Below are 11210 nucleotides of genomic sequence, written 5' to 3'. Positions count from 1 at the left end.
GCTGTCTAGTCTTGAAGTCCCTCATTTAAACAGAGGTCAAGCAGTAGGCGCCTGGCAGTGTCCGGCCTGAAACCAAGCAGTAATGTGATGTTTCGGTCCAGTCCAGAGCCCCAAGATCGCAGACGGCTATGTCTGGCCAGAAGCTCCTCGGCTCTCCCTCTTCAGAGTTCCCTGCCCCAAGACAATGTCACCACCTGAACAGCCCACGGTGAAGCTGAGAGGACAGGATGGGGTAAGACAGCAACAGCAGCTGTGCTGCTACAGGGAGTCTTTGGTAGTCAAATCCCTGGTGTCTCCAACCTGACCCGGTGGGCAGAGCTTAGAGCGGCCACCTTCCCTCTAGTGAGGCGTGATAGGACGTCTGACTTGCCACCAAGGTCTTTTTGACCAGACATACCCTAGCTACGATGTCCAAACACCAGAATGTGAGGCCAACCTTCTATCTGAGTTAAACTTTTGACAAGGGAACAAACTTCAAACTGATGTATCAGTCATGTAGCTAGCTGTAGAGCTCGCAACTTACTAGCAACAGCTGCCCAATGCCATGTGAAGTAACAGACTGGTTTTTGGTTTATTTTTTCCTTCAGTTTTAATGTTATGTAATGTATTTAAACCCTTATTTAAATAAAACTTGTTTTCAGAAACACCTGACTTGCAGATTGTATTTTATGTATAATCAGTCTCGTATGTGTGAAGGAACCACAGAAATGGGCAGTGAAGGATAGTCTACAACCAGAGCTCAATTGGGGCCTCAACCTCTTGGCCTAGAAAATCTTTAGTGAGCTTGTCCCTCCCAAGTTGCCCACAGGTAGCTGTGTTGCAGGCATGGTGGACAGATTCAGAGGTGACGGGGTTGTCCCTGCTCGGTGGCTATGGAGGAACTTGCCCTGTGAGCTGGTGGAGCAGTTTGGTTGGAAACCCTTGAGTCCCCTCAGTGACGGGATCTTGGCTTAAAGGCTGTAACAAAGGGACGGACCTGGTGCAGGACTTGATCTAATCCGCACAGCCCTAAGAGGTACACAGAAGTGCCTTTTCTAGGGAATAGGTTTAGAGTGTGTGACAGTTCAATGACGAGTGTTTGGAGAAGCTGAAGTTAACTGTCCAGAGGCCATCCCTCGACAGGACAATTATGTGGAAGTCTCTTCCTGGCGCCGTTAACTGTACTGAAATTCTCCCAGCATGTGAATCTTGAATTGGTACCAATTTCAGATCATAAAATTCTCTGCAGAGAATAGTCCTGAAGAATCAACACTTGCTGTTGGCCATCCTCTTGGAGCTGGTCGGCCTCGTGAGTGAGTGTACAGAGGCCAAGCCAGAAGGCAGAGATGCGGCAGCTGCCCTGGGAGATTGTAATCTGGGAGGTAGACGTGTAACACAAGGTCCTAGGAAACATCTGTTTAGCAAACAGGAAAACTTCAATTGGCACTGAACATAACGGCCATTGTTACAACATTTGGGTGATGGTTGTAAATATAAGACCAGTAGGGCTATTCTCAGAAACTTCTAGAAGCAACCTTGGAGGCCAAACCCACAGAAGACCACAGTCAGAAAACAGAATAAAACAATAAGGGAATCATGTAGGTTGATGTGTAGGTCCTGTGCTAGCTTATTGAGAAAACTCTTGCCTTTTAAGGACTGAGGTTTTCTGGAATGAAATGATTCTGAGTTAAGCTAGCAGTATCAGTATTAAGTCAACCATGTGTAGAACCAATCAAAACAACTACCTGTGAGCCTGGCAGGACGTTTGTGAACACATTCAGTATCTCAGGCCCGAAATAAAGCATGGTTGTGCCCATTCGATAAGGGAAATTCGCAGGGCTAACCAGTGGTAGAGTTTCATCTAGAACCCAGCATCTGTCTTCTGCCCTTACCACCAGATAACCTCCACATTCACAATTTAAATAGCTCATTTTACAGAGGCTGGTATGTGCAGTGTAGAGCGTGGGGAATCACCGGGCACGCAAAAGCAATCGGGACACCCTGTGTTCAGGAAGCAGATGGTGGGGTAGCAGGGAGGACCCACACACAGCCTTGAACATGAGGCAGAAAGGAGCCAGTGCTGCCCCTGGCTTGGCCAAAGAGCTACAGGTTTGGGGTATAGGGAAATCCCCACCCCATCTACACCCAAGGGGGCCAGGAAGGCTTCATAAAAGATGTGCCATCTGGGGGCGCCTGGGTGGCTCAGTCGTTAAGCATCAGCCTTCGGCTCAGGGCGTGATCCCGGCGTTCTGGGATCAAGCCCCACATCGGGCTCCTCTGCTGGGAGCCTGCTTCCTCTCCCACTCCCCCTGCTTGTGTTCCCTCTCTCACTGGCTGTCTCTCTCTCTCTGTATAAAATAAAATCTTAAAAAAAAAAAAAAGTGCCATCTGAAGTCGGGCATTCCGGTCAGAGGAGTCAAGACCCAGAGGTGGGAGCACCCAGGGTCTACGAGGGCTGCAAGGTAGGACAGTTTGGCTGGAACAAAGGCCTTATATAGGGCAGAAATAATATAGCGTTGTCTCGGTATGTGCCAGGCCTGTGCTAAGCGCCTATAGCAGACACTGGCCTCTTTATTCAACAGTAGGGACTCAGCCCCATGGGAAAGCCGATTCCGAGAAGGGATGCAACAGAGCCAGCAAGTAGGCGATGAGAGGGGAGCAGAGGGGAAGGAGGGCTGGAAGGTTGGTGTGAGGTCGCAGCGGGCTGAGCCACAAGCTGAAAACATTCAGAGGTTAGTCCGCGTAAGAGTCACAGAGAAGAGGAGAACATGGTGAGGAGTGTCTCCCAGCTCTGGGCTGCTGGTTCCTCTCTCCCGCCCCAGTCTCCTCTCTGCCTCCTCACTCCCTCTGGCTGCCCTTCTCCCCTTCCCTTTCTTCTGTTGCCTCCTTTCTCTCCGCTCACTCTCCCTGCCCCGACCCAGGCCCACACTCTGCCACAGGGACAAGACACGGACCCAACCTTCCTTAAAATTGTGTTAGCAAGACAAAACGAATACTGGCCAGCTAAAACTGCACAGGAATCCACAAAAACTACTTTAAAGCCTATTCAAAGTTTACCTATAAATAGGACAAAGAAACACGATGTATTTGGGAACTAAACATTCTACCGACTATCTCTGGCATTGACCGGCTTCCCTATTTACCACCCTGGGTGCTGCCCCCTTGTGGCACGAGTGTCAAAACACAGTTTTCTGTTCATAAGGCTTTGAAAAGAAGAGAATTCCCTAACTTTTCAGGAGGTATGTATTGTTTCAGAATTAGCAAATAGTGTGAGGCTTTGGCCATTTCTTTGCTTGGACTCTCTGAAATCCTCCTAATTCAAATAGTCATAAAACACACTGTTCTTGGGAAGCTTGTTAAAAATTCAGATTCTAGGCCCCACCCAGGATCGTTAGACTCTGAGTGTTAGCTGAACAATTCCACCTGCTTTTCAAGGGCCTACAAAAACGTCTAGGCACTGAAAGAAATTGATCTCCAAAATTTGACCCCAAAACTACAAAACTCAGACTGGATAAGTGTTTAACACTAGAAGATATAACACTGGCTATCACTGCAATATAATTCTTGTATAACTATATGTAAATGTAATAAAAATTTCTAGAGAAAGAACAATTTTTTTTAAGTAGGCTCCATGCCCAGCGTGGAGCCCGATGCAAGGCTTGAACTCACAACCCTGAGATCAAGGCTTCAGCTGAGATGGAGTCAGATGTTTAACCGACTTAGCCACCCAGGCACCCCAATAATATATTATTTTTAACAAAACTCGGATTTATAAAATGTATACGTCTCTCTAAAAATACTACAGAAAATGTCTGTTTGGCCTGTGGATGCATTTTATTCACTTGGTATGAGGTACAACGGAGCCTCTGAGGTCAGAATGCTTGGCCCACAATGCTCCAGGAAATGCCCCACCCGCACCCCCAGAGCCAGAGACTCTGATCCAGAAAGTTTGATGTGGGTCCCAGGAACCTGTCATTTTAACCAGCATCAGCATCAGCCAATTCATATGGGAGGGCCACAAACCACACCGGGGAAACACTGCTGTAGCTAATGGGGAGCTATTGAGGAAATGTGCGTGGGAGAGAGCATTATCAGAGCTAAGCTTCAGGGAAAGCAATCAGGAGTATTGTATTTAAGATGGTTTGAGAAGGGGGTGGCCAAGGGTCAGGACTTGGTTATCAGCACATGAGAAAAACCAGCCCCTGAGGTTTCGTGTGTAACTTACATGTGGGCATTTTCTGGCAAGACTGTCCACAGCTTTTATCAGATCCTTAAAAGACCCCACTACCCAAACCAGCTAAGAATCACGGGTCTGTGGTTTCCGCCCCAGGCTTACAAAGCCCCAGGACTAACAAAGTTTTTCCAGGCACAGCCCTGCAAGCAGAAACGTGCCTATTCCGATATCGACTTGGAAAATGAATAACTATTTAAAGATATTTGTAAACAGCTCCAGAACTGAGTGTGTGTTGGGAAGAAGGTACACACAGCAGCCAGACCACAGCCTCAGAAGGCCGTGCATGACTCACTCGCTCCCTAGCCGCTGTCGCCAGCCACCTCCCGGCCTCAGCTGCCCAGGCCGTTGCCCAGTTTAAATTGTCTTTAATCTTAGTCCTTGATGGTCAATTTATACCCAGAATGGACAATTGGCTAAAAACAGGAAGCACGGGGAGCACGGAGGTTGAAAGCATTAATGTGGAGCGTTAACGCAACCGTCATTCTATGTGTGTCAAATCATTGATTCTCCATTTCTGTGCAACAGGAGAAAACAAGCCCAAGGACGAGGTCAGTGCAGAGAGCTGTGACCTACCTAGGTTCCATAGTCCACCTTAGGGACAGAACTATAGACTCTTGCTGCTCAGTATCCCCTGAGAGCTCGTTGGAAGGACAGAAATTCGAGCCCGACCCCGAACCTCCTGAACCCACCTTCATTTTAACAATGGGCATTTAACAAAGCTTGAGAAGCACCGGTTTGAACCATAACACGAGCAGACCTCACATTGTGCTCTGCAAGCTGGTTAAAAAAGGACAGTAACGTTATGACTTTTATTTTTTTTTTTTTTTTTAGATTTTATTTATTTATGTGACAGAGAGACAGCCAGTGAGAGAGGGAACACAGCAGGGGAGTGAGAGAGGAAGAAGCAGGCTCCCAGCGGAGGAGCCCGATGTGGGACTCGATCCCGGAACGCCGGGATCACGCCCTGAGCCAAAGGCAGACGCTTTAACGACTGCGCTACCCAGGCGCCCCTATGACTTTTATTTTTTAAGATATGATTTTTAAGTCATCTCTACACCCAACATGGGGCTTGAACTCACAGCCCCGAGATCAAGAGTCACATACTCCACCGACTGAGCCAGCTGGGCGCCCCATGACTTTTAATTTTTATAAGTGCATTTTCCATTATGGTTTCAGATGTGCATTTAAAACACAAAAAAATTGTCGAGGTGTGGAAAGCAAGAGTTATGAGCTGAATATGGACTGAGTTCATTGCTAAGAGGTGCAGAAACCTTGCTGTCACGGGGATCAGCTGGGGGGGCCCTTCAGTGGTACCAAGCCTGGGCTTAGGCCCCAGAGTCTCAGGACAGAACCACTGGGGGTGGCCCATGAGTGATGATGGTCTAGCCATTCACCCCCATCGAAGCCCACCATCCATTAAGAGGTCTCCAGGATGTCAGGGCGCCTGGGTGGCTTAGTTGGTTAAGCGTCTGCCTTCGACTTAGGTCATGATCCCAGGGTCCTGGCCTGGAATCAAGCCCCGCGTCCTCGGGGAGTCTGCTTCTCCCTCTCCCTCTCTCCCTCTGCCCCTTCCCCTGCTCATGCTCTCCTCATGCTCTCTCGAATAAATAAATAAATAAAATATTAAAAAAAAAAAGAGGTCTCCAGGATGTCAAAAACAACGCTGAAGGAGAAAATACAGTGCTTCTAGAACTAATTTGACTTTTCCTTCATCGGAACCAAAGACAGCCTACATCTCGCAAGTGCATTTGCAACATGCCTGCGTGTGAGTAGCCTGAAACTCTCTTCTATCGCCCCCTAGGAAAAATAATACAAAAGCTATAGCAAACCTAAGGGGGTCCCAATGAACATCGGGTTGTTTTTAAGCACATAACGAAATCTAAAGCTGCATTTTAATAGACATCTGTTCTCAGAACCAAACACGATGCAATACCCCTTTTTAATTTATCTGAAGTCCTGCTTTTCCTTCTAATTAAATCTAAACAGTGTTTTGTCATTTTTTTACTGGGGAAAGTCGAAAGGTGTCTTTGAACGATATGATTATTACAGATTATATTTTAAGCTGAACTTTAAAGGAACCGATCTTCATATACCAACTTCAAATTATTTTTTACTTAAAATGCCGGGCATACAGCTGGCATATGATGTAAAGATCAAATTTCCCAAGTCGGTCCTCTAGATTATTGATATGACAGGGATTTTGAATCCAAAAGAGTCAAGACTCACTGAGACAGAGCTCAGTTGCTCTGCTGTTGGATACAGGACAGAAGACATTCACATGGGCAGCTTCACGAAGAGCTTGCCCAGGCTTATGACAACTCCCAGTGGGTTAGGAGGCTTCACTTAGCACTATTAATATTCGGGCCCAGATAATTATGTGTTGGGGAGGAGGGGCTGACCTGTGTATCATAGGGTGTTCAGCAGTATCTCAGACCTCCACCCACTACTTACTTGGTCGTAGCACTCCTTCCCATGCACGCCCGACAACCAAAATTATCTCCAGACATTGTCAAATGCCCCTGGGAGGCAAAACCACATCCCCCTTTCGAGAACCACTGGTGTAATTCATCTTTCCCCCCCTGCTCTGCCAAGCAGAAACGCAAAGGAAGGAGAGCAAATCATGATGTTACAAAACCCAAGGCTGGTAATTTTATTTATTTTTTTTAAGATTTTTTATTTACTTATTGGACAGAGAGAGAGACAGCCAGCGAGAGAGGGAACACAAGCAGCAGGGGTGGGAGAGGAAGAAGCAGGCTCCCAGCAGAGGAGCCCGATGCGGGGCTCGATCCCAGGACCCTGGGATCAGGCCCTGAGCCGAAGGCAGATGCTTAACGACTGAGCCACCCAGGCGCCCCAAAGGCTGGTAATTTTAAACTTCTGATAGCATGCACCATTCATTCATTCACTAAACCTTTATTCAGCATTTCACACGTGCCGGCCACCCTTTGAGGCGCTGGGATGTGGCACCGAACAGAGATCCCTGCCCGTATGGACGCTACGTTCCAATAGGGGAAGACGGACAGGCCCTTGGATGTCCTCGTGTCCTACAATTGTTTCCTGTGGCACTGGGCACCATACTCCAGCCCTCTCTGCTTCTCAGAGAAGGTCTCCTACTTGCCACCCTATGACCTCTCCACCTGCTTGGAGCTTCCTTCCCTCCATTCTCCAAGAGTAGGAGTTCCAAAGGGAGGAAGACAGTCTTGGCCTTTGGTGCCTCTCCCATGGTGGCCTGACCCTGGGTCACAACTGATTATGCCTTCAGTGTTCATGATCCTAACACTGTTTCCAGCCTCAACTTCTCTTTCAAGCCCAGAGTCCCCTGCCAACTCTTCGCCGTGTTCACTCATCCTTTCGCATTTCTGGAGGACTCCCTCAGTACAGGTCAGCAACGAACAAGGCAAAGCCCGCCTTCTTCCTCCTGGACTCTATCCTCCAGCTGGGGACTCAGATGCTAAACCAACCAGTACAAACCCCTAAATCACTTCAGCCATGCTTAGGCAAGGGGTCACACTCAGCCTGTGACAGGGAGCGCCTGGACAAGTCTACAATTTATCTTTGCTTTTGACCATCTTCTCCCATCTCTTAGAATTCTCGTGGCTGTAATGTTCTAGTACCCTGTGGTTCGGGCTTCCTTTCTGCATGCTATTTGAGAGAGCAGCTTTAAATTTCGAACAGTCAATGAGGAGGGAGTTCCTCGTTAGGAGATCGTGGTGCTGCCAGCTCCCCGAACAGTTACTGGCAAACCTCTCTTCCATTTCCTAGTCATTCCCTGGGGAGGGATAGGGAGGAATGAGAAGTGACTGCAAATGGGTATGGTTTTTCCTTTTGGGCTGATGCAAATATTCTGGAACTAGATAAAGGCCATGGTTGTGCCACTTTGTGGACGTGCTGAAAGCCACGGGCTTGTGTACTTTGAAACAGTGGATAGTGTGAAAAAAAGAAAAGAGTGAACTGAACTATTCAGACGCCCCTTAGGTATGTAGTTTTAATTGTATCATGTCAGAGCTGGCTGGGTGGGCAAATTATGAGCAGGGGTTTCGCCCTTACCGCATGGAAGTACCACTCTGGGCTGGTGAACAGAAATGTCCTTACCCCTGCCAGGGAGAGTTCGGAATTAGGCAGGTTTATAAACCAGAAAGAACTTCAATAAAGCCTAAAGAAATGCACCACCCCTTCTCCCCTCACTGAAACAGCTTTTTACACTAGCCAAGCAAGATTACAGGTGAAATCAGCTGCCGAAACCTTCCTCATTTCCCTGGCCTGAGTCTGCCACTCCAACCCAGCCGTTCACTGACTCCACAGATTCCGGAGTGCAGGGAAGAGAAGGTTCACTGTAGAGGAAGCAGGACAGCAGCAAGGAAAGGCTTTTCTTCATGCTTACAGAATCCAGCTGTCTAGGTTCAAGCCTCAACTAAGCGTCTGATGGGCTCTGTGTCCCAAGCTAGTCACTGGGTTGAGTCTGGGGTTTTGACTTTACCCTACTCACAAGCAGATAAGCTATCCTATTACTCTTTCATCAATGAGGGCAGAAGACACACGACTCGTGGATCAGACACAAATAACATTATTATTCACAACCCAGCTAGCTGTATACCTTGCATCCATCCCCCTTGGCCCCCAAGTTCCTTGGTGTAACACGATACGGATCTACACGGAGGCTACACGGGTCATAGCTGGGAGGCAGCTGAGGACACGGAGGCTGGGGAGCTCCTGCCTCTGCAGGAAGAAGTAAGCAAGGCTGCTCTACGTCCCCTAGGGAGACATGACCCCATCCCTCAAGGTCACTCACTGCAAACACAACCCTGAGAAATGGCCCCAGGAAAGAGTGGCATACTCAGCAAGAAGACTCAGGGATGCTTGAAGCCCCTGGTGAACTGCTTCATTGCTTCACCAATTTCTCTGTGCCTCAGTTTCCTCAGCTAAACTAGGGGCAATAGAATTACCCTACTCGTGCGGTTGTGGTAAGGACTCCAAGACCTAATGCCCGGGGCGCCTGGGTGGCTCAGTCAGTTAAGCATCTGCCTTCGGCCCAGGTCTGATCTCGGGGGTCTTGGGATCGAGCCCTGAGTCAGGCTCTCTGCTCAGTGGAGAGTCTGCTTCCCCTCTCCCTTTGCCCCTCCCCCCTCTCATGCTCTCTCTAGCGCTCTCTCTCAAATAAATAAATAAAATCTTTAAAAAAAAAAAGACAAAAAAGACATAATGCCGGTAAAGTGCTTAGCAGGGAGGCCTGGCCATGGAAGGGCTCCCTAAATTTTAACCATCATTATTAGGGGAAGAGGGAGGTGAAAACGTGTTAGAGACATCAGAAAATTTGCATTTAAGAGAGCTTCAAGGGCCCGGGGCGGGGGAAGCCTTCCCCATCCACTTCCTCCCTCCCCCAACCATCCATGGTACCTTAAGCTCATCGTCACACTGTCTCTCCCCAAGAGAAAGGGAACAAAGACCGTCTTGATCAACATTGCGTTCCCAGGGTCAGCCCAGCGCCTGGCACAAAGTGGGCACTTAGGAATGAATGAACGACTGCATGAAAAGGGAAGGTGTTAGGTCTCTGAGCAGGCAGGAGGGTCTGGGACGGAGGGCCGTCATTGACGGGCTGACCTTGACAGGGCTACATACCCTCCAGCGATGCAGGAAAGGAGAAAAGAGCAGAAGGCTGACCCAGACCTCTGTGGTCCCAGCGGGGAGAACGCGGCTGACTCACTACGTTGCCAGGCAACCATCCAGCTGCAGAATATTAATTTGCAATTGAATCAGCTGGCCACTTTCAGGAACTTTCCTGTTTGCAGGGATGGAGAGGTGGGAGCTGAGGAAGGGGTGATGGCTGGGGACTAGCCTGGCAGGTTCTGAAGCAGGACAGGAGCAGCGATCTAGGTGCATAGCCCATAAATGAAGTAAAAAAAACAAAAAAAAAAAAAAAAAAAAAAAAAAAAAAAAAAACCATGGGGCCAGGCTGGGGAGGGAGGAAAGTGAGAGCAGGAGGGGTAGGTGGGTTGTGAGAACCAAGGCAGGTGGGGGAACTGGCAGTCACAGCAAAGGCAAATTCAGCAGGAGCAGGGCTTCCGGAGAGAGGGTGGGACAGAGGCTGTGGCCCAGGAGAGGCGGCAGCACACGGAGTCCAGAGAGGACCGGCCAGGCTCACAGCTCCACTGCCTCACCTGCCCCGCATGGGCAGCAGCTTCACCTGGCCGACCCTCAACTCTGAAATGCCCCTGAGTAAAGACTGCCCTCACATTGGTGCTTTTAGGATCCTCTTCCCTCTTAAAACCACTTACAGAACTAAACAAAATACTTTCTAATATTGTATCATAAAAATGTTCAAATAGGGACGCCTGGGTGGCTCAGTCGGTTGGGCATCTGCCTTCGGCTCAGGTTGTGATCCCAGGGTCCTGGAATCGAGTCCTGTGTCCAGCTCCTTGCTCGGTGGGAAGCCTGCTTCTCCCTCTGCCTGCCACTCCCCCTGCTTGTGCTCTCTCTCTCTCTCTCTGAGACAAATAGATGAATGAAATCTTTAAAAAATAAGAAAAATTTTGGGGCGCCTGGGTGGCTCAGTCGTTAAGCGTCTGCCTTTGGCTCAGGGCGTGATCCTGGAGTCCTGGGATCGAGCCCCACGTCAGGCTCCTCTGCTGGGAGCCTGCTTCTCCCTCTCCCACTCCCCCTGCTTGTGTTCCCTCTCTCGCTGGCTGTCTCTCTCTGTCAAATAAATAAATAAAATCCTAAAAAATATAAAAATAAAAAATAAGAAAAATTTTAAAAATAAGAAAATAAAAAAAAATTTTTAATGTTCAAATACACAGAGAAGTTGAATTTTAAAGTGAAGACTCATATACCTACCACCTAGAGTCTATGATTTTATTATTGTCCATCTCCTATCTATCCATCTTCTTTTTATGCATTTCAAAATGAATACGATACACTTCGCCCTAAATACTTTATTAACTAGAGTTTGACTTTATTACGATTCTTTTTTTTAAATAGAATATATGTACAATGAAATGCA

Source organism: Ursus americanus, chromosome 23 (assembly GCF_024610735.1).
Source record: "Ursus americanus isolate L20-20 chromosome 23, mUrsAme1.1.p, whole genome shotgun sequence".
Classification (NCBI taxonomy): domain Eukaryota; kingdom Metazoa; phylum Chordata; class Mammalia; order Carnivora; family Ursidae; genus Ursus; species Ursus americanus.
Note: the sequence above shows the minus strand (reverse complement) of the source record.